Source organism: Pleurodeles waltl, chromosome 4_1 (genome assembly GCF_031143425.1).
Source record: "Pleurodeles waltl isolate 20211129_DDA chromosome 4_1, aPleWal1.hap1.20221129, whole genome shotgun sequence".
Taxonomy (NCBI): domain Eukaryota; kingdom Metazoa; phylum Chordata; class Amphibia; order Caudata; family Salamandridae; genus Pleurodeles; species Pleurodeles waltl.
The window spans coordinates 714,690,993-714,711,048 of NC_090442.1; the positions used below are offsets into that span (position 1 = coordinate 714,690,993).

Sequence of the window (20,056 nt, forward strand, 5' to 3'; positions counted from 1 at the left end):
TTTCAAAAGAAAATTATGCTTTATGATTTGTTTTTGAAAACAAAAAAGATAATTAAAGTGTGCTATACGGCACCTTCGTGTTGAGGAGCCACACAGCACACTTTCACTGCGTTGACAGGAATCACTGTAACTGTGGTTCCTGCCAATGTAAGAAATGTCCGTAGGGTGGGGAGGTGGACATCTCTAAAATAAGAGTGTGGTTACTCCGTCTAGGCTACAGGGTATTTACTGGCTGACAGAGTAAAAAGCAGTCTAAATCGGTTTGTTTTCACCATACACATTTTTTATGTCACACCAACTATATGCAATTTGTAAAAGCGCAAGAAAATGTACACTTCTCATGGATTCTGCTATTTCTCATATTGATAAACCATGTTGCAGCAAAACTTAATGTCATAAATATTTACTTTATTTTGTAATGAAAAAAGACGTGGCCAGCAGATTATTGTGAGCACAGTTTAAAATATCCTTTTTATGTGATGCCTACTAAACATGTCTGTAACACGATAGCATGCATGCTTTGTAGCAGAGGATGAACAGCTGAAGATATATTTTCCATTTTTAAATAATTAGACTAAGGGAATCAACTGTGAAGGAGCTATGAATGTGGAGCAGTGATAAAAAAAAACACAAATGACTTATACAGCAACAATTACGCTTATTCTGTTATTCTGTAGAGTTTTTCCAAGTCATAATTAATAGGTGGATGTAAAACTGATTTGGGAAAGAAAACTGGCGAGTTCATGTTTATGTACATAAGCACATGTGGTGCCAGCAACACAGAGCCAGTAGTAACAGACTTGAGAACCAGTTTCTTATCCTGCCAATTGTGTAGAATTAAGAGGGAGTCGGAATGATGAACTATGCCCCAAAAGTCCGAAGTCCGAACCTAGTACCTTGATGAGGTAGGACTTGTAAACAAAATGTAACAAATATCATCACATCAAAGGCAGTGGCGTACAAGACCACATTTAAAAATGTATCCACTCTGCCTCTCTGGCAAAGGAGCTGGAAGATAATACAGCAGTGTCAACCCATCTAAAACTGGTAGGACGTCTTTTCTAGTGTCAGTGAGGAACTTTGCCAATAGTCCCAACACAGAAGCAAGAAAAAAAGATCCGAAGTCACAAAAACAGCAAGGATAAATATTATGTAATGGGCAAACAATGTTGAAGAATCTGATGTTCTACTATTTGACATGAAAATCATCAACCAACTATGCTAACTGAAAATGAGGAACCCCCCCCCCCCACCACCACCAATCAAGTGTTCAATGTGTACATTACTTAAAAGCACTAACCTTGAGGAAGGAAGCAAGTAAATAAAATGAACTGCGATTAGGAAGACAACCAAATCATTCCTCAGAAAATCAGCTTAGAATACAGGATGCTTATTATTCAAGAAAAAAGCAATATAATTTACAGTAACATTTTCCAATTTATTCTCCTGGTTCCATAACAGAAAGACAATCAGATGAGCTGGACATCAGCAGGGCTAATTACAGCAATCCAGGGAACACCCCTGAGATAGAAACAGAATGATGCTAACCAAAGGTCTATAAGGCCATTGTACCCACCCATGTTTTTGCTTTCAACATTTAACTGTCAACATTCTGCACAGTTTGGATACCTAGAAAAGGACTGAAATGCTATGTTCGTCGCAAGTCGTAAAAACAGTGAATTGATAGTGGGATAGAGCAATGTGGGGGGATAATCTCTGTTGAACACAAAGCATATCAGTGACTGCAACTCATTAAAAAAAAAAAAAAAACTAATAACGATTTATACAAACTTGCACCGTAACATATGAAAGTTCAAAGAAGGCTAAGACATAAATTATCAACTTTAGCACAATTCCAGTGTGCACACAGATTTATACATGACCTGAACAGAACAATATGAAAAAAAGATATTTCAAGGTTGGAAACTAATTTTAAAAAAAAGATACTCAACGGCTTCAAAGGGAAACTGAAGGCTGAAACATTTCCTGCGTAATTTGCTGTAAAAACCATAGCCCTCTAAGAAGAAGCTGCACCAGATCTATTTGCATTAAGTTTCAATACACTTTTTTTAACTGCAAAATTTAGCTCATCTCTCTCTGGAAAATGAATTGCCAATTACAGAAATACCTAGAATTTAAAGGACCTGCCATCTCATACTTTCCTATTTGATGTTAGAGTTTAAGAGCAGACTCAACATGTCAGATATCTTGATAACAACAGGACAACATTTTCGTTATGCCTGCGTAATCTTCAGGAATTTTTGGCTTGTTAATGCAATGTACCTGGAATTATGCCATTAATTCATGTTTCATAATTTTCTGTCCATTCCATGAAAATCCCTACCACTGGACCAACATGAACAAATAGAACAGGAGCAGATGATGCGCAAGGGCAGACAACACCAATAAATGCCAGAGTTGCAGTTCACGGAATTTTATGTTATTTTTCCAAAATTTTGTGCAATTACACAAAAAGCGATTACGTAATTTTTACACACCCCTAATTTTGTAGGTGTATAGTATTTCTACTATAGGGCGAACTTAACCTGAAAGCAGCGGAGCACTATGCAGGGTCAAAGACGAGCATGAAGTTGACGAGTGATAGGAGAGATAGCCTCGATAATGTGGCTTTAGTCTATGTCAGATGCTAGAACTATAAAATAATTATTAAAAATAAGGAGTGATCCTTGATCCCTCCATTTAAAACAGCTGTGATGTGAAGTTTGTGATTAACCTTTCTTTCACTAGAGAATATAAAATATTCATCACTTCAAAGAATAACAGTCATAACTTCAAGGAAGAACATTCCAATCTAAGAGTGCAGATAACTGATATAGGACAGTGCCTCAAAGCCAACTGGAGGGCCCTAGTTGAAGCCTGCATCATCTTGGGTTAGCAGTCTGCTAAATTCATTGCTATATCGCAACTTCCAGGCCTGGCATCAGTCATGTACATCACACACATAACTACACATATCGCATCAGTAATTAAATGTAAGGTTCTCGTCATTTTAACTGAAGACCAGCACAGTCCTGAATGAGTACATACAAAATACTGAACTAAGTATAGCACAATCCTCTCTATCAGTAACACCGCTCTTGATCAGTTACACTCACAAGTTTGAGAGGTCGGATCTTACTGCCTATATATGATATTTTCCAGGTCTGCAGACAGTAATAAACCATGTAATAGAATTAATCCACCTCCTTGACTGATTCTAGATAAAACCGTTAACAATTAGTGTCAGAACAATGTACATTTCTGACAAAATTGGGAAGTTTTGTGCTATGTTTAGCCCAGGTCCTGTTGTTTTCTTCAAATTCTTATGTTTCTGCATTGGTAATTTCTCTCTCGACTGTTTCTATTTTTTTCTTTTAGTAGTGCAGTGCAAGTGTAACCAAAATGAAGAACTTAGTTTGTAGAACAGTACTCTGAAACCTATCATTTATGTACATTTTAAAAAGGCCTCACTTTCTGGGTGTATTAGAATGTTTAATTGTAGGTAGGATCTGTTCTAAAAATCTACAATTGCATTTTAATTTGTATTTAAATCTTAATCAATCAATGGTAATACTGCTTCATTGTTTCGTTTTACAAAGTTCTTTAATTTGTCCACTATAAAAATATGTTTAAACTGGAATTAGATGAATTGTTGTCCAGGGACTGTGAATAGTTAATAACAATCTCCAAAGCTCTGCACGTAGACCTATCAATCCGGTTTTAGGATAAAAACTGAATTTTCCTACAAAACAATTCCTTGAAGCAATTCATTTTGAGAGAGCTAAGTTAGTCATTTTTAAATCTTCCACTATCGTGTTTAGTTTTTTTGTTTTGTCACGCTTTGCTGTTCATCTTTTTGCTCTTTGATACAATACACATTATTTTTAATTGTAACACACTCAACAATGTTAATAAACTTATTTCACATTCCACCCGTCTGAGATCGGTCTTTCAAAGACGTTTACAATCTTGACACCTTTTATCTATAACTGTTATTGCCTTCGTCTGTGGGCAATAACAGCTATTAAGTACTTGTTCCATTCAATGGCCCATAGAGAGATGTTGGATATTTTACAGCAACTACTGATAATGGCAACAAGGCTTTTAGCCTTTACGGGGGAGAGTGCAGTACGCCATAGCCGGCAGCAAGAAATGACTTCTGTGTCGGGCTGAGCAGCTCTAACTCTCTCACACTGAGCAGGTCGAAGAAAATCTGTTATCGCCCCCCAATGTGCTGGCTTCGCCTCTTGTATCTCTGAAGGGAAATTTAGGCCAGTAGTTAATTTGTAAAAACAAATAAGTAAAATAAGTTTTAGGCCCCCCTCTCAAGAGGCCACTGCAGCTTGCCCCACCATTGTCTGTCCCAGTGCTGCCAATGGCAGTAAGAACCAACACAACTACTAACCATTACCCTCCTAGAATTGTGAAAGTTCAGACTATCCCAGGCCACCCAAAGCTAAACGCATGGCGTGGGTGGCAGGTATGATTCATTTTTGATGTATACTGAATTATTAACAATGTTGTTGTGCTCATCTCAAAGATATACATCCTGTGCTACCATGTGGTAGACTTTCATTGGTGCCAGTGTTGAGAATTAAGTGCCGAAGCCAAGCACTGGAAACCACTGACTCAAATTAAGCTCTGTTTTCAGCCCAAACCACAGAAAACACAAATTGCTCTGTCTATTTACCTGCTACTCTGAAGCATTTGGGCTTCCATCTCTCCTGCGAGAAGCAAAATGTGGAGATCACAAGCAGTGTCCGTGACTTTTCTATGATCTGTGCTCCTCACAATAGAGCCCAAACTGTGCAAACCGCAAAGTTGCCAGTATTCACTGTCAATCATATCAACCCACTGAAGGGCCTAGAAGCCGGCAGCATTAGAATGAGTGGGACTATACCTGTAGTTATTACTTGTAAACGAAGCATTCAGATTGGACGCTCAGCACCCAACACCCTACTCTGGGTGCTAATCAGTAGGTCTGCCATTTTCATTCACTAATTTATGTTTTCATATTCGGTGGAAGGCTTTGTACTAGGTTATTCCAATTGACAAATGTTTTGGGAATGTTAAAGTTGAGATACGGGCTGTAAAAGTAGTGCAATATTTCATTTTTATTCAGCCCAAATGGAGAATTCGGTCCGCGGTCTCTAAAATTAATCTTAATTCATAATGGCACATTTTCAGTAATATGTTATATGCCCCGGATTCAAATCATAACTTCATCAGCCAAAGAAACAGCGTGTGGCAATATGTTGTAGAGTGGATGATAAGTAAATAGATGATGCTTGGAGGTATGTTAAGTCTTTACTCCATTACTTTTAAGTGCATCGCATGAATGAATGTATAAACAAGGAGTGTGTGAAGGCAAAGGTAGGGACTGGGTCAATGGAAAGGCAGCGATTGTCCGTCACTAACTCCCTGCTGCCCTCGTGGGCTGAACTTTAGTCTCAATAGTGTGTGAAACTTTTTTCTAATATCTGTATTGCTGTAAGCTTTTGCAGTCATTGTAACCTACTTGGAAACATCACCTCCTAAATTTGTAGTTCACTGGGGACATTTACCGGTTTTAAAGTCCTTGTAACATTTTTCACGTCTGCATCATTCAGTTGCACGTTATCTACTATTCAAAGACCGAGTTTCACCTGGCCATCTTATTTTTGTGAAGGATTATATAAGAGCTCATCTTCCGAGGACCATGAACGTGCTTTACAATCTTTTTTCAGGGTTCTTTTTTTAAAATCATTGTTCTTTAACTTCTTCCAGTACTTCGCCTGAACACCTTAATTTGTGTGTGTTATTTTGCTTATGGTGGGTATGAACGTGTCAACCTAAGTGTTGGTGAAGACTGCATTGTAAAAATAGACTATTTTTGACACCTTCTCCATCTGATTTAACACATCCTTTAACTGGCTGGCAGAGATTATCCCTCATTTCAGACCACCTCTTCACTACTCAGCAGTGCTTGTCATCAGTCGCATAGTACAAATCACCTTTTTTCCCCAATGGTGATAACTGAATATGTGAAAGAAACCCAAATGGGCACACCTACACTGACAAGTTTTCTACTCGGTGGAGAAAAGGTTTTATGAATGTATTTGTCAATGGGTAGAAATTTCAGCAGTGAGCTACTCTATTCATTAATTAGGTGATACAGTAGCTCACTCTCCTGATTCACACATAGGACTACCAAGAGCAATAGCTGATAAATTGAAATAAACCCAAAATGGGCCCCTGCACAAATTCTGTGCGCCGTAGTCTGCATGTTTTGATGGGCCTACCTGTCAATGCCTGATCCCAATGCTGTTTAAAAGTAAAAGACAGCTATGACCGTACATACTTGAAGTTGTACAGAACTTCTCTTTCATTCTTCCTAAAATGCTACAGTACAGTAAATTATGTAAGCAGAAATATGTGCAGCGTCGTGTGTTTAAGTCATGGACAGGAGAGAATTTAATTGTCCTACAACACGGGAGACATTTAACTTTTTTTTCCTTCAAAATAAACCTGCGTTTTTAGCTCAAGTGTATGTGTATGACCTCTTGTAAACTTTTAAGTATACTTCTTCTGTGGGCTTCCAGCTATTTCATTTGTTAGTTTCAGTGTCATTTAAAAATCCTTGCTTGCTAGTGGTCAGTCATGCCTCTTTGTCCCTCCTTCTTCTGTGTGGGAGCAGGGACCAACTACTGTATAATTATGCTTTGTCCTGTTTATCTGGTCTATAGGGGACTTTTTTTTTTTTAACTTTATTTCCTGTTCCTGTCCAGCGAAGCTTCCCTTTTCATTTGCAGACCATTATTTCTCTAAGCTTAGCTGTAAACAATTCTATAAATCAGGCTGTTATCTTGGTCACATTTGGTCTTTGTGGGCTCTTTGCACCCTCTCTCAGGTGCCTGGCTTCTGCCCTTCCTTGGCTTTGATTTTCTTTACCAAGTGTGCCTGCCTGTGTGCTGAGAGCAAGGGCAGAGGATCGCTTGTAATTGCTTATAGCCTAGGCACCCAGCATTACCAGGGCTCCCCAATCCTTAAAGACAGCGCCCACTTCTGCTCCATACTGGGATCCCACTCACAGCTCCATCAGTGCACCTCAGTTCACACTCCAAGCCCTCAGCTGTGCCAGTGCCTGGAACCCCACACATGCTGTCTGCCAGAGCACTTCAGTTCTTGCAATCAGTACACTGCTGCTCCAGTACTGGGACCTTGGGCGCAGCTCCTTCAGTGCACCACAGTTCACACACTCCAAGCTCTCAGCAGTGCCAGGAACCCCACACACGCTGTCTGCCAGAGCACCTCAGTTTTTGCACTTGGTACACTCTGCTGCTCCAGTACTAGCACCACAGGCACAGCTCCATCAGTGCACAGCAGGGAACACACTCCAAACTCTCAGCCATGCCAGTGCCAGAGACCCCACACACACGGTCTGCCAGACCACCTCAGTTCTTGCACTCAGTACACTCTGCTGCTGCTCCAGTACAGGGACCTCATGACAGCTCCATCAGTGCACCGCAGGTCACACATTCAAAGCCCTCAGCCGCGCCAGGATCCCCCACACACGCTGTCTGCCAGAGCACCTCAGTTCTTGTTGTCAGTACACTCTGCTGCTCCAGTAATGGGACCTCAGGTGCAGCTCCCATCAGGGCACCTGGGGTCTACCCCGGCGAGGTCACTTCCTTTCCTATACTGAGACCCCACTCACATACAGTTCCATTACAGCAGCTAAATTCTAAGATTCAGTCCCACTGCCAAGCCAATACTGGACTCAAAAGAGCAAAACACAGCTCAGCCAGTGCACCTCAAGTCTAACATCCAACGCCACTGTTGATGGGAACCAGCACAGCTCCGCAAGAATCCATCAATTCTAACATTCAGCGCACACTTCTTCTCAGCACTAAGGCTCACATGCACGCCCTTCAGGACTCCTCGCTTCTGTGGTTCAGAGGCAATGCCACTCCTTTACTGGGCCCCACGCGCAGCCTCACCAGGGCACCTCCAGGCTAACGGCAACACTGGAACGCCAATACTAGTTTACACACACAGCTCCGTTTATATACCTCACGTTTAACCTTGTGTGCCTGTTACTATTCCAGTAACACATACAACTCTGTCAGTGCACCTCAACCCTAACCTGCAGCGCCCCTTTATTCCAATACCAGGAATTACACAGCGTTCTGTTTCTCATTCCTCACCCGCTGCCTGTTATTTCACTACTTAGTCAGGACACAGCTCTGTCTATACTCCCAATCCTGATCTGAAGAGCCCCAATATTGCTGTATTGTGGTTCACAAACTACTCCGCTAATGCACCTCCTGCTGTTCTGCAGTGCCCCCTGCTGTTCCACATTCTGACTGTTTGAGGACGTGGGGGAGCCAATTAAATCTATTCTTAGTTGACATCTTTATTTGGGAAAGTCTTTTTCACCTATCTCACTCCGTTCTTTCCTTTACTCTGTTTACTCTCAAAGTTTTCTTTCTCCCCCACATTTCTCTTTCCAGCTCTTAAAATCCACATTAACAGTTTTGCTCTTTCAACTGTTTATTTCTACTCCTCACCCCCCCTTTTTTTATTTCCCTCTTGCTATCTCCTCTTTCAAACTCAAAAAAACTTGATTACTTCTTTTCTTGTTTTGTTTCTCTCTTTTTTCTTCATCAAGCATTCCTTCTTTCACTATTTTTTTCTTCTTCCCATCATTCTTTTTTTGTCTTTTCTATTTGGTCTTTTGTTTGACGTGGTATGCATTCTTTCACTGTTTTTTAAAAGATCTTTCTTTCTTCCTTTCTCTGGTGTATTTCTTAACTTTATCTGTCAATTCACGTTTTACTATAAATCCCTCTTTTTCCCATCTGTATGTGGAAGCCACAAGTTACTTGTCTGGACCCGAAGTGTCAACGTGGTTTTCCCATTCTGTGTCTGTGGGAAAGGCGTCAGTACATACGTGCCCTTGTTCTTTCATTGCTTGTTTCTCTCCCCATCTCTCTTTTTTCTCTCTCTAATGTTCATTCTTCTCTTTCTTTTCACACTTCTTTCTTTATTTTTTCCTCTTTATCTTTTGTTCGCTAGCTTCCTTCCCCTTTTTCTTTTGTCTCACAATTCTGCTCTATTTCTTCGCTTAGTTGGGTTTTCATTTATTTTCTTGCTCTTTCTTTTCCTTCTTTCTTTTATTTCTTTGTGACCCCTTCTCTTTCTGCCTTTTGTCTGCTGTATTCATTTTGCTTCTCTTTTTCTACCCGATCCGATTTCTCTCCTGAGGCCTAGTTATCAATGGAGGAACAGGTGCAGTGGCACTGGGGCCCAGAGACCTATGGATCCCACTCAACTCTAATTGCTGATGTATTTTCCCACCAAAATTGCAGTCAACCATTTTCCTTTCTTACTCCAGGGCCCATGACACCGTTACTACACCATTTGTCCTCTTCATCTTTACTTCCGACTCCCTCTTTTCTTTCACCCTCCAATCCGTCTCAAATTATACTTTGCTACGGTGTTTTGAGCATTACACTCTAAGGACAAAAGTTTATTTCTGATAAAGGTTTATATGGTAATTGTATATGTTTTAAGATAGAGAAAGAAGGTAAATGAAGTGCTTTCGTTAATTGCTGGGCCACTGGAATTATATAGCAGGAAAAGACAAACTTATGAGGCACGGTTGACCAATTTATGTGGCAAGAAAAGTCCAGTTATGAATTTAGAATGCCAATAGCTCTAACTCAAGAAAATGTGACACCTATTGCATTGCGAATGCTTATCTAAAGTGCAGTGGCCAGCATCACCCCAGGTGATCAATCAGTAGGTAGATTAATTTATGAGGACAGTCTGTGGTATCAAGCGAATCAGCACATTAAGCTTCAGTGAAATCCTAAGGTTCTTGGTCTCTAGGTTCATCAATAAGGTACACTGATATCAATTTTTCCCCATTCTTCTGGCACACTCAAATTTGCCTTACAATCAGTCACTTCTCTGCAGTGCTGGGCCTGTCACAAATCAAATGTACAGAGGCAAATTCCTGGACTTTACCCTAGGCCCTGTGCAACTGGAAACTATAAAATCTGGTTCTATGCTTGCCAGTGTACATCCCTACCTTCAAGGTATGATCCCACCCAAAACATCTTCGCTTTATGCACTCTCCCTGGTTAAAACATTCCATGGTATGTATGTCTGTATAGGAAATACACTTTTGTGATGTGGGTTAATGGAATGTAGTTAAATCAGGTTTCTTAGCAAATTTCATTTTTCAGATGAAAGCGAGCAAGGTAATCAAATCACTATTTCAATAAAAGGGTATGACAGTTCTTGGCTGGGCTCACAAGGCTATTATTTAAGGAATGAAAACAAGTAAATACACGGATGAATATGGAAAATAACTTTGTGTGATGAGTAATACACCTCATGATCCAGTTTTTGCTAATCTCATTCCACAGCACTTACACAGCGTTGTTACGTTAATCAGATTCCTTTAAACTGTAATGAGGCTGGCAGCTTTTCCTCCAGAATCACCTGCCCATACAGGTAGAGAAGCAGGTTCAAATTTGCAAGCTTTATCATGCTCTGTTTCACATGGCAATACAATTCATCACTGCAGCAACGCTAACCGGACCAAGCTAAGAATTTGGCAACTCCTTCTAACCGTGTTCTGCATTTAATGGAAGAAACGAATTGCACTACCCATGTAAAGGAGACCTTCAACGAACATGTGAACATTCTAAGGCCTGGGGATAGTGTCTAAAGACTAAGAGTACCAGAAAACCTGCCAGGATAACTTGTCCTTACACTTGTTGCCGACTTGCCTTTGTAACTACTAGGAACAAACTGCCATGCTTAGAAAAATTTAGGAGAAATGTGCGGCCTGAGCAGGTATTTGGAACGATGCAATCCTGCAGATTTCAGTGACTTGGATAGACCTGAGGAAAACCAAAGATGTTGCACTGACTGGTGACGTCAATAAATATCATGCCAATAGAAGGCCACTGGAACTACCGATCCAGATGCATGTCAGACATGGGCATTTCACCTAAAAGTGATTAACAGGCATGAGGAACTGTAATAAATGAATTGGTGCGGACATGGTAAAATTTAAGAGAGCGTCTGACATGAAGATAGCGGGGAGGGATCTTATTTTGCTGTACAAGCAGCAGGGGCCAAGGAAGAGAGGGAGTTTGTTTGAACTGAAAAGTCCTCTACAGAGACGTGCACTCGTGCCTTGAGTGCCCAACTGTACTAATGTCTGGGTCCTCAATGCTGATGTTTGTTGTCATAGGCAAACACGGATCATGCATGTGCACCATGACATAGGCGTGTCTCAGAGATTGCGGTCCTGTTCAGCCAAGAGGGGAGCCCAAAGTGCTTGCCTCATAACGGTGGAAGGCTACTGCCTTCACCAGGAATTAAGTAGCATGAGTGCGGTGGTGGCAGCATATCATTTAGTGATCAGTAGAAGTGAACAGACCCTTTTTAACCTGTGTCAATGGAGTGAGGCCTACAGGCTCCCTCACTTTTCAAGTTCTGCTGCTGTGTGCCTAACTCTCCCTTGGCCTTCATCAGATTGGTGTGAAGTGAGGTGCTCTGCAGCGCAGAAGTGGTGTATCTGTGTTGGGTTTATGTGTGCCTGGGAAGGGTGCAATGCAGGGATTCTGCAGTATTGAGCAGTGTGTGCATGGTGTAGGCATGTCCTAGGTTTACCTGAGCCTATGAGTGGTACAGTACCCGAAGGATGTAGTGCAGTGCGTGCAGGTATGCCGGATGTATGTGTACTTGTGAGTAGTACAATACATGAAGGATACAGTGCTGGGCAGTGCATGCATGTTAAATGCATGTGCTGGATGTATGTCTGCCAGTGACTGGTACCGTTTATGGAGGATACAGTACTGTGCAGTGCATGTATGCTGTATACATGCACTGGGTGTATGTATGACTGTGAATGGTACAATACAGGCATGGCCCTCTGTTCCCTTTGGGAGACCAAGGGCTGCATGGTGAAACATGGAGATGAGATAGAGAGATACCCTTAGATAGATTTGTGGATTGTTGGGTGGGACAAACATTAGGGAGGGGAACACCAGGCTCACTCTGTACACTTTAAAGGGTGCTCATTGATTCAGTGAGAGATCACAAGGAAGGGGCCTGCACACATCTCTGGAAAGAGATGGGGTTGATAATGGAATCATAAAGAGTAGGCATGTGGACTGTGGGCTAATCTTTTGGTGCACATATTACTGTGCTGACATCCAGGTATAGTCACTCCCATGGCCTGTGTTGTGGATCTATTAGCTTGGGAGACACTCTTGCTGTGACAGACTGCTCCTCAAGAGGAAGAGGGACCCAAGAAGCAGAACGCCCAAAATGAAACTTCAAAGACTAAGGGGGTCATTCTGACCATGGCGGTAATTACCGCCATGGCGGAGGTCGGCGGTAGCACCGCCAACAGGCTGGCGGTGCACCGCTGGGCATTCTGACCGCGGCGGTTCAGCCGCGGCCAGAAACGGAAAGTCGGCGGTGTACCGCCGACTTTCCGCTGCCCGTCTGAATCCTCCATGGCGGCGGAGCGCACTCCGCCGCCATGGGGATTCTGACACCCCCTACCGCCATCCTGTTCATGGCGGCTCTCCCGCCATGAACAGGATGGCGGTAGGGGGTGCCGCGGGGCCCCTGGGGGCCCCTGCCGTGCCCATGCCAATGGCATGGGCACGGCAGGGGCCCCCGTAAGAGGGCCCCAAAAAGTATTTCAGTGTCTGCCCAGCAGACACTGAAATACGCGACGGGTGCAACTGCACCCGTCGCACCTTCCCACTCCGCCGGCTCAATTCTGAGCCGGCATCCTAGTGGGAAGGTTGATTTGCCCTGTGCTGGTGGGCGGTCTTTTGGCGGCCGCCCGCCAGCACAGGGCAAATGTCAGAATCACCGCCGCGGTCTTTCGACCGCGGTGCGGTGTTCTGACGGCGGTACCTTGGCGGACGGCCTCCGCCGTCCGCCAAGGTCAGAATGACCCCCTAAGATCCTAAATGATATTTGGTGCCTGGAACTGGACTAGAAGAAGGAGAGGCTGAGACCCAACAAACTGTCATCTGCCAAGTAGCCAGACGGGTTGGTGTGGAGGGGAAGCTCTGCAAGTCTTCTGCCTGTGATCAGGACTGGGGGCCAAGTCCTGCTAGTCTCCCTGCTGGGTGAAGGGACATCACCAAGGGAAGTCAGGACCACCTGGCCTAGGCCTGGATCACCAGTGCATGGCTGCCTGCTCGTCAAGCCAAGAAGCACTGTTGAATGGACTCCTAGTGTGAGGAAACGGCTGTTGCGCTGATCGGGTTGTTGCCTGTGTGCAGGACTAAGTAGGTGACCCCCAATATTCCTAGAATTAAGCTGTCTGTGGTGCTGCGCAACAGGGCTGGAGCCCTGCGTGGTAACAAGGCAATGACCCTGTATGCCAGAAGGGTAAGCTGGAGGAAAACTGCTATGCGGAAAGGGCCCATAGCCTTGTGCCACAGAAAAGACCCTATATGCCAGGAGGGTCCACCATCGAGAGTATCACTGTGCTGATCAGGCCAGAGCCCGCACACTGAGTTGCGGTGATCCAGTATGCAGAGGGGGTCACCGGAAGCACAGAGGATTGCAACTTGTTCTACCCAGCTGAGGATACTTGAGGAGCACCAGAGCAAAGTCACCAAGGCGAGCAACCTAAGACAGTATCACCGTAGCCACCCTCATCAGGAGCTGAACAAACACATACCCCGCAGTAAGCCTGAGGTCACTTCAGGAGCATAAGCAAAAGACTCTGCACCCGCTGAGTGCAGCCACCTGGGCTATGTGTAGCAGTCTTACCTGAACTTGACTGCAGCTGCTGCAAGCACCCACAGACAGGGTGCACTCAGGAACTTTGAACACTTCACACCTGTTGGTGCGGGTAAGGCTGGTTTCCGGCCTATTGGTGCCGGAGGAACTTTCAACTAGTAGCGCTGTAGCGTTAGAACACTGTTGTTTTAAACTGTGAGTCAAAGTGGACTCTTGAGACTTAGGCAGCTAGTAGGGCATACCCTGGATGTTATCAATGGTGCAATAGGAATAACCACTATCGCTACCACGAGGGAGTGGGTCAGGGAATCGCTATAGAAACACTAGAGTTGCGACCTTAGGGGGTACTGGGTAGTTATCTGTGAATGTCGTATTTATCCTTTGTCTGGGTAGCAGTAAAAATAAAATACTTCTCTTTTTTTCATAAAAGTGATTTATTGCTGCTGCGGGCATTTTTTGTTGCAAGTCTGTGTTCACTTCGCCATTTCCACATCCCCCTCTCCCCAGAGGGAGCGTTGGACTGCGCCGACCACCCTAACCCTGACAGCCAAGTGCAGAAGGGGTACCTGGTCCAGTTAATAAGAATCCAGAGTACACTGGGCCCCAGGACATCAGGAGTAAGAGGTCTCAACCTCCACGGTGTTAGGCCCAGTAACACCTGCTTGATACATGGCCCTCTGAAAGGGGCCTGACAGACATCTAACTGCATAGCGTGTGGTGTACCTATTTATTTAGATTAAAACAGCACATCATTCAGATGCTAATATGTAAAAAAAAAAAAAAAAGGCCGGGGGTTAACTGGTCCTCCTGCTTGACTGTACAGCCAATAAAACTGCCACTTTGTGGGCAAAGAAGATGGACTGATAGTAAGAAGTGCAACCGTTTTGCTCATGAACACAAGTAAAAAGAGTTGAAATGCCACAATAGTGAAAATCCCCTCAGAGGAAGAAAAGTAAATCACCCCATCAAAACGGTGTTGTGCTGGCTCATACTACAATGAACATATCTGTGTTGTGTTATCTCATGCATGTAATGGTTGCCAGAGACAACCTAGACCTCTTTAGAGTGAAATGACGAGTTGGAGCGACAACACTGAGAGGCAGCAACTCTTTCCTCGAGTCTACCCTTGTTGCATGTGCTTACTTTAAGTCAATCAATGTGCCAAAAGTGAATATCCTTCTGCAGTATCCCCTGGACTCCCCTTCCCACTGCCATTATCTTATCTCTCAAAGTTGAACTAATCTATCCAATTGAAAAGTATCCCAATTCTATGGTACACCCTCCACAGCCTATGTAGAGTCCTCCATTGCATCTCAAGGGTGTATTTGTGCTTCAAAAACACACGATATAAATTAAAAGTACAATTAAACTGGAGAACCACAAAAAGCCCCTAAAACTCTGGAAAAGGAAGCGTTCTTGAGGTACCAGGTGCTACGGTAGCTATTACCATGACAGCTATACTTCTGGGGGTGTCCAAGATCTGATGTGAATGGCTTTTTTAAGGGGAAACATTTCTCAGAGGACATAACAGGAAGAGAGATAGATTTTATTTTTTTGCAAGTCTGACACACCTAATTTTGTGACTGCACAAGGCTGTGAACATGAGGACCCTCTAAGATCACAAGGCAAACATTATGTCCTTTAAATGAAATACAATGATGGTACATTTTATGTCTCAGATCCTTCAGAAACGGTATGTAGTGACATGCTTAGCAAAAGTAGCCTGAGTGTAATTACTATAGGTTTGCATTGGTCTATTATATTGAGAATGCCACCTTAGATAGCCTGTGTCTTATCTGTTGAACTGAAGACAAGAAAGAAAATGGGCACAAGGGTGTAGCATGAGAAAATATGTTAATGCGTGCTAGGGGGAACATCTGAAGATCTAATACTCACAGAAAATAACCTTGACATTTAAAGTAGTCGATCAAAAGAGGGCACCCATTTCATGATCTTTGTTTTAAAATAGTTTGTGCAAGTAGATCCCCAATGGCTTTTGCATAATTTGTGCATCACAATTAAGTAATTAGGGCTGGGCCTCAAATGTCTACAAGTTAAAGCCTTTGGGGACACTACAAAGACAAGTGCAAGTTTCTTGTGGTTCCAAAGGCTAAGCATTTTAGTGATGGTAGTGTCCAGGTACAGAAGAAACAGTTGACTATCTGTGAAACTCTCTCCCAATGGATAACAGGCACACATTAATCACGCAAGCTTTGCAAGGTACTGATGACCTTTCAGATCTGGCTTGGGAGCACAGATGCTGTTTAGACTTATTGTTACCAGTCCTTTAAAATATGCATAAAGCGGGCTTTGACTCCACCCAGATGAGTATTTCTCTCTCCCGCTCATGTTATTTTTTGTTCCAGGAGTTAAGTACGAGTCACACATACATGTGCACTTATATGTTTACATATAAGTGTCACAATCCAGCTGCTTAAAAGGAAACACGCATTGCATGAAACCACAGACATACACACATGCAGTTTGCATGTATTAGCACATTAAAACCGGAGCTAGTTTTGTAAATACTCTTTATTTTTTGCATTCCTTTTTTCTGGCCCTTCAACTCTCAGCCACTTCAACCGGCCCTCAGTGCTATTTGATTCCCAGTCATAGCAGCTCACGCATTTGCGATCTGGAGTAAGAATACAATAGTTCCAGGGAACAATAAAAGCAATGGAAGATGAAAAATACACCTACAACGCATTGCAATATCCTTCAAACCACCGCAGGCCCTTGTTACAGCAATGAAGAAATACCAAATACAGGTAAAAGTCGAAGTCAGCTCTGAAATGGGCTTCTAACACAGTTCTCTGCCCAAACGAGGTGGTACGTTCAAAAATTGAACACCTGCGCTAAAACGCCTAAAAAGATGTAGCACCGGTTACAGAAGGTGGTAGTCGGGTACAAACTAGGTTAGACTAGCTCTCTGGTTATAGCCATAAACAGCCCTAATCAATTAAACAAGGGGCAGTAAATATGGGAGCCCAAAAAGAAACGTACTGTACCTTTCCTGGTCTTTTATGTAACATTGCACACGCCTTTTACTTTCAAAGGCTAATTACACCCACGTAGCAACAACAGTCAGCTACATTGATTTGAGCTCGCCACCTACACTTACAAGAAAACCACCAATAATGAAGTTACTGAATGGGTTGCTTTCTTTGCTTCCGTGTTTGCTGCACGAATCACACTTTGCTCTCTCTACAACTTATTGCAAGTCATAACCTGCCTATTCTGCACTGTGCAGTAGTGCTCATTTTCAAGGGGCTAATAAGTCCACACCACACAGGCATTAAATAGTTCAAGCTTAAAACAACAACAAAACTAAAAGAATCTACCATAATATACAACCAGCAAATGATTCCAGAGAAACACAGTGATACAGATGTTTTACCCATAAGCGTCCAAAATATGAACTTAAGGCTCAGAGTTGAACTGCTCCATCACTGGCATTTGCTGAAATACCTACAGCATGAACAAGGCAACTAAAAGAGCAACCACATTCTTGCTATAAACCCAACGAGTCTGAACCTAAGAACAGCTGTCCTGGCTTTGGCCCTTAATGCACCTCGTGACAATAAGCAAACAGTCAATTCACCACTAGGCTGAAATGGAAATTAGGAGTATTTAAAACGTGCACGATGGCAGATATTAAACATGTTGTGTATGTGGTTATTAATGTGCTAATAGGTAAAATCAATTGCGGACTATATATATATATATTTTTTTTTAAACAATCCAATCCTCTGTGTATTTCATTTAATCAACGTTTTTGGCCTCTCTCCGACCGTATACTTTAAGTGTACATGTATAAATAAATATACGGGAAACTGTATAATTTATTGGATACAATGTCCATCATGCACACATTAGTTTGTAATGGTCCGGGAACAATGTCAATACTAACACCAGTTAGAAAAGCGAGGACACAAATTAACACCAATACCCTGTACACTTCCTTTCATTTGAGCTATCTACATAGTTTATTGAATAATAAAACCAATACTAATATCTTCACATTCAGCGTTTTACTGCAAATTATGTCTTAGCAAGCAGAAGGGCTGAGTCGGGCTGCCGAGATTTGCACCTGTAACTATCAGGTTCCACAGAGATCTCTGCAATGGCAGACTTCTGCACATTTTACTACATCACTGACCATGTTGCTCTACACATTAATTTGCTATAAAGTATGAAACGTGGGCGGGCTTGAGTCTAAAAAACATAAATGCAATGTTGTCAATAGAATGCACAGTGTAGCCCAAATGTCTCTCTCCCGCACGGTTTACAGGACCGTGCAATCTTATCCTTGGGTTTGGAACCCGACACAAATATATTCCTATGGGCAGTGGAAACTAGACGATGAATATAAAATATTCTACAAATAAATATCATGTCACCGGAAGGATATTTGCACTATAGCTGGCTTTTGCAACCCCTATACCTTTCCATTTTCATAGCTATAGGGAGGCAATGTCTGAGCATTTATATATCATTATTTTAGCACTAGCAGTTTTAACAGTCTTTAACAGCCTAATGCAAGAAAGTGTACATTTTAAAGATGTAAATTGTGTTACATAGGTTTATAACACCCAGAAACTCTTCCCCAGAAAGAAATTACGAACTACAAAACTTTTGCAGAAGGAACTGAGAATTAAAAATGCCAAATATATCAAACCATTCGCCAGACCACAGACTACGACCTATGACTTGTCAAGAACACGTTGTTTTGATCACTAATGATGCAAGGAACACAGTCCTGAGGCTGAACCAAGATATTTATATGTAAATATAGTACTACTAAATGCTAGCGCAGGAAACAGATGGCTTGAACTTACCCATTAGTATGATGTATTAAGACCAAAAACTCCAAGCCACATCACACAAAAAATGCTCGTTTCCTCCAAGTTTGATTTTAGAACAGCAAATCGTGTTTTTGGGGGGTTGTGTGAGGCGTCTGGGTACCACAGTGTTCTTGTCCCCCTTCTCCGGGTCTCTTGTCATCTGCTTCTCAGTCCTTTCCATAATCCTTCGAAAATGAGTTACTAGGCTAAGCACCTTTACAGATTCTTAAAAAAAGGGCGGGATTCAAACCTAACTCGGCCACGTGCCGTGAGCTCCCGCCTTGCAATCCTAGAGTCCTAATCATCGCCCAACCCAAATTCATACTCTCAGGAGTCCAGGCAGCGCTCAGGGTGCAGCCCATTACCACCATTTTATCCAGCGCCCCACACTAGGGGCTTCTACCTCTTTCCTTCCTTGGATGCTGTACGGCGCGTAGAGACGGGAGACATGAGGCTATACCACACAAATGTTTTTTTTTCTTTTCCTTCCGTCTTGACGGGCAGAGTCGCAGACCAAATCGCACCTCCACTGCCACAAAAAAAATATAGGACGGCAGCTCAATCACAAGCTGAATAAAAGTAACGCTCGCACAAGATGCTTCTCGTGGTCTTCAAGTCCTGAAACTGGCAGCTATGTATATAGCCAGAGCATTGCCCAATCATCGGCACCTTCTCTGCGAAGTAAAATTGTCTGTAAACATGATGCAGGTAACACCACTTCCTTTCTAATGTTCCCTGTCACCTCGAAATCATCCTCGCCCAAAGACCTCCGTCCTACTACTAATCCTTGGCTACAAAAGCTCGCCTTATGAAAAAAGATCAGCAGCCAGTTTCGCAAGACGCTAACTGGCGTGCCACCTACACACAGGCACAAAACATGAGACATACTTGGAACTATGATAAATTGCAGGAAATCATAAGCTGCTGGCTGACAAGGGAGAGCTTTTCCAAGAAGCGACAACTTCGCCTGCCCAGAAAGCTTCTCCCTCCAACAAACAAGCAAAAGAGCAGGTTGATTTTTTTCAGCCTCATTTAAAATTTAACTTGTAGAAAAGTTTCAATATGACTTGGACTCGCAGGCTGCGCTACTATTTATTAGTCACCAACCAGAGACGACCGAAAATCAAATCACGTGAGGCGCCGGAGGGAGGGGTTTCATAACTGCCACTCCGAGATGGGCAGTGTATTGCTCTATGGAAATGAATCATTCATCAAGAATTGGGCAGGCTGCTTTCATTTACGGAGTCGAGTTTCGCTCTGAATTACCGCGGTGGGCTGCGGGGCCACGTGCCTTAGTGACCACCAACGACAGACCCCTGATTCACCTGACCGCAGAAGGGTGATTCACGGGGGAAAGGCCTCTCTGGGGCAGCCAGGAATTCCAGGCCTCGTGAGCATCTAATCCTCGCACTGGTAGCGCTCCTTCAGCCCACCGC

General features: G+C 43.0%; 1 long non-coding RNA gene across 14 annotated transcripts in view; it reads right to left on the reverse strand.

The window, feature by feature from the left end:
* LOC138288080 (uncharacterized) overlaps positions 1–20,056 on the reverse strand; it is a 472,675-nt gene that overhangs the window by 44,303 nt on the left and 408,316 nt on the right. The window contains exon 1 of one of the 14 annotated variants that reach the window (XR_011202328.1): positions 18,615–19,673. The exons of the other annotated variants lie outside the window; for them this stretch is intronic. This is a non-coding gene — a long non-coding RNA (uncharacterized lncRNA). Of the gene's footprint in view, positions 1–18,614; positions 19,674–20,056 lie in introns of those variants that run through there. 14 annotated transcript variants of the gene reach the window in all.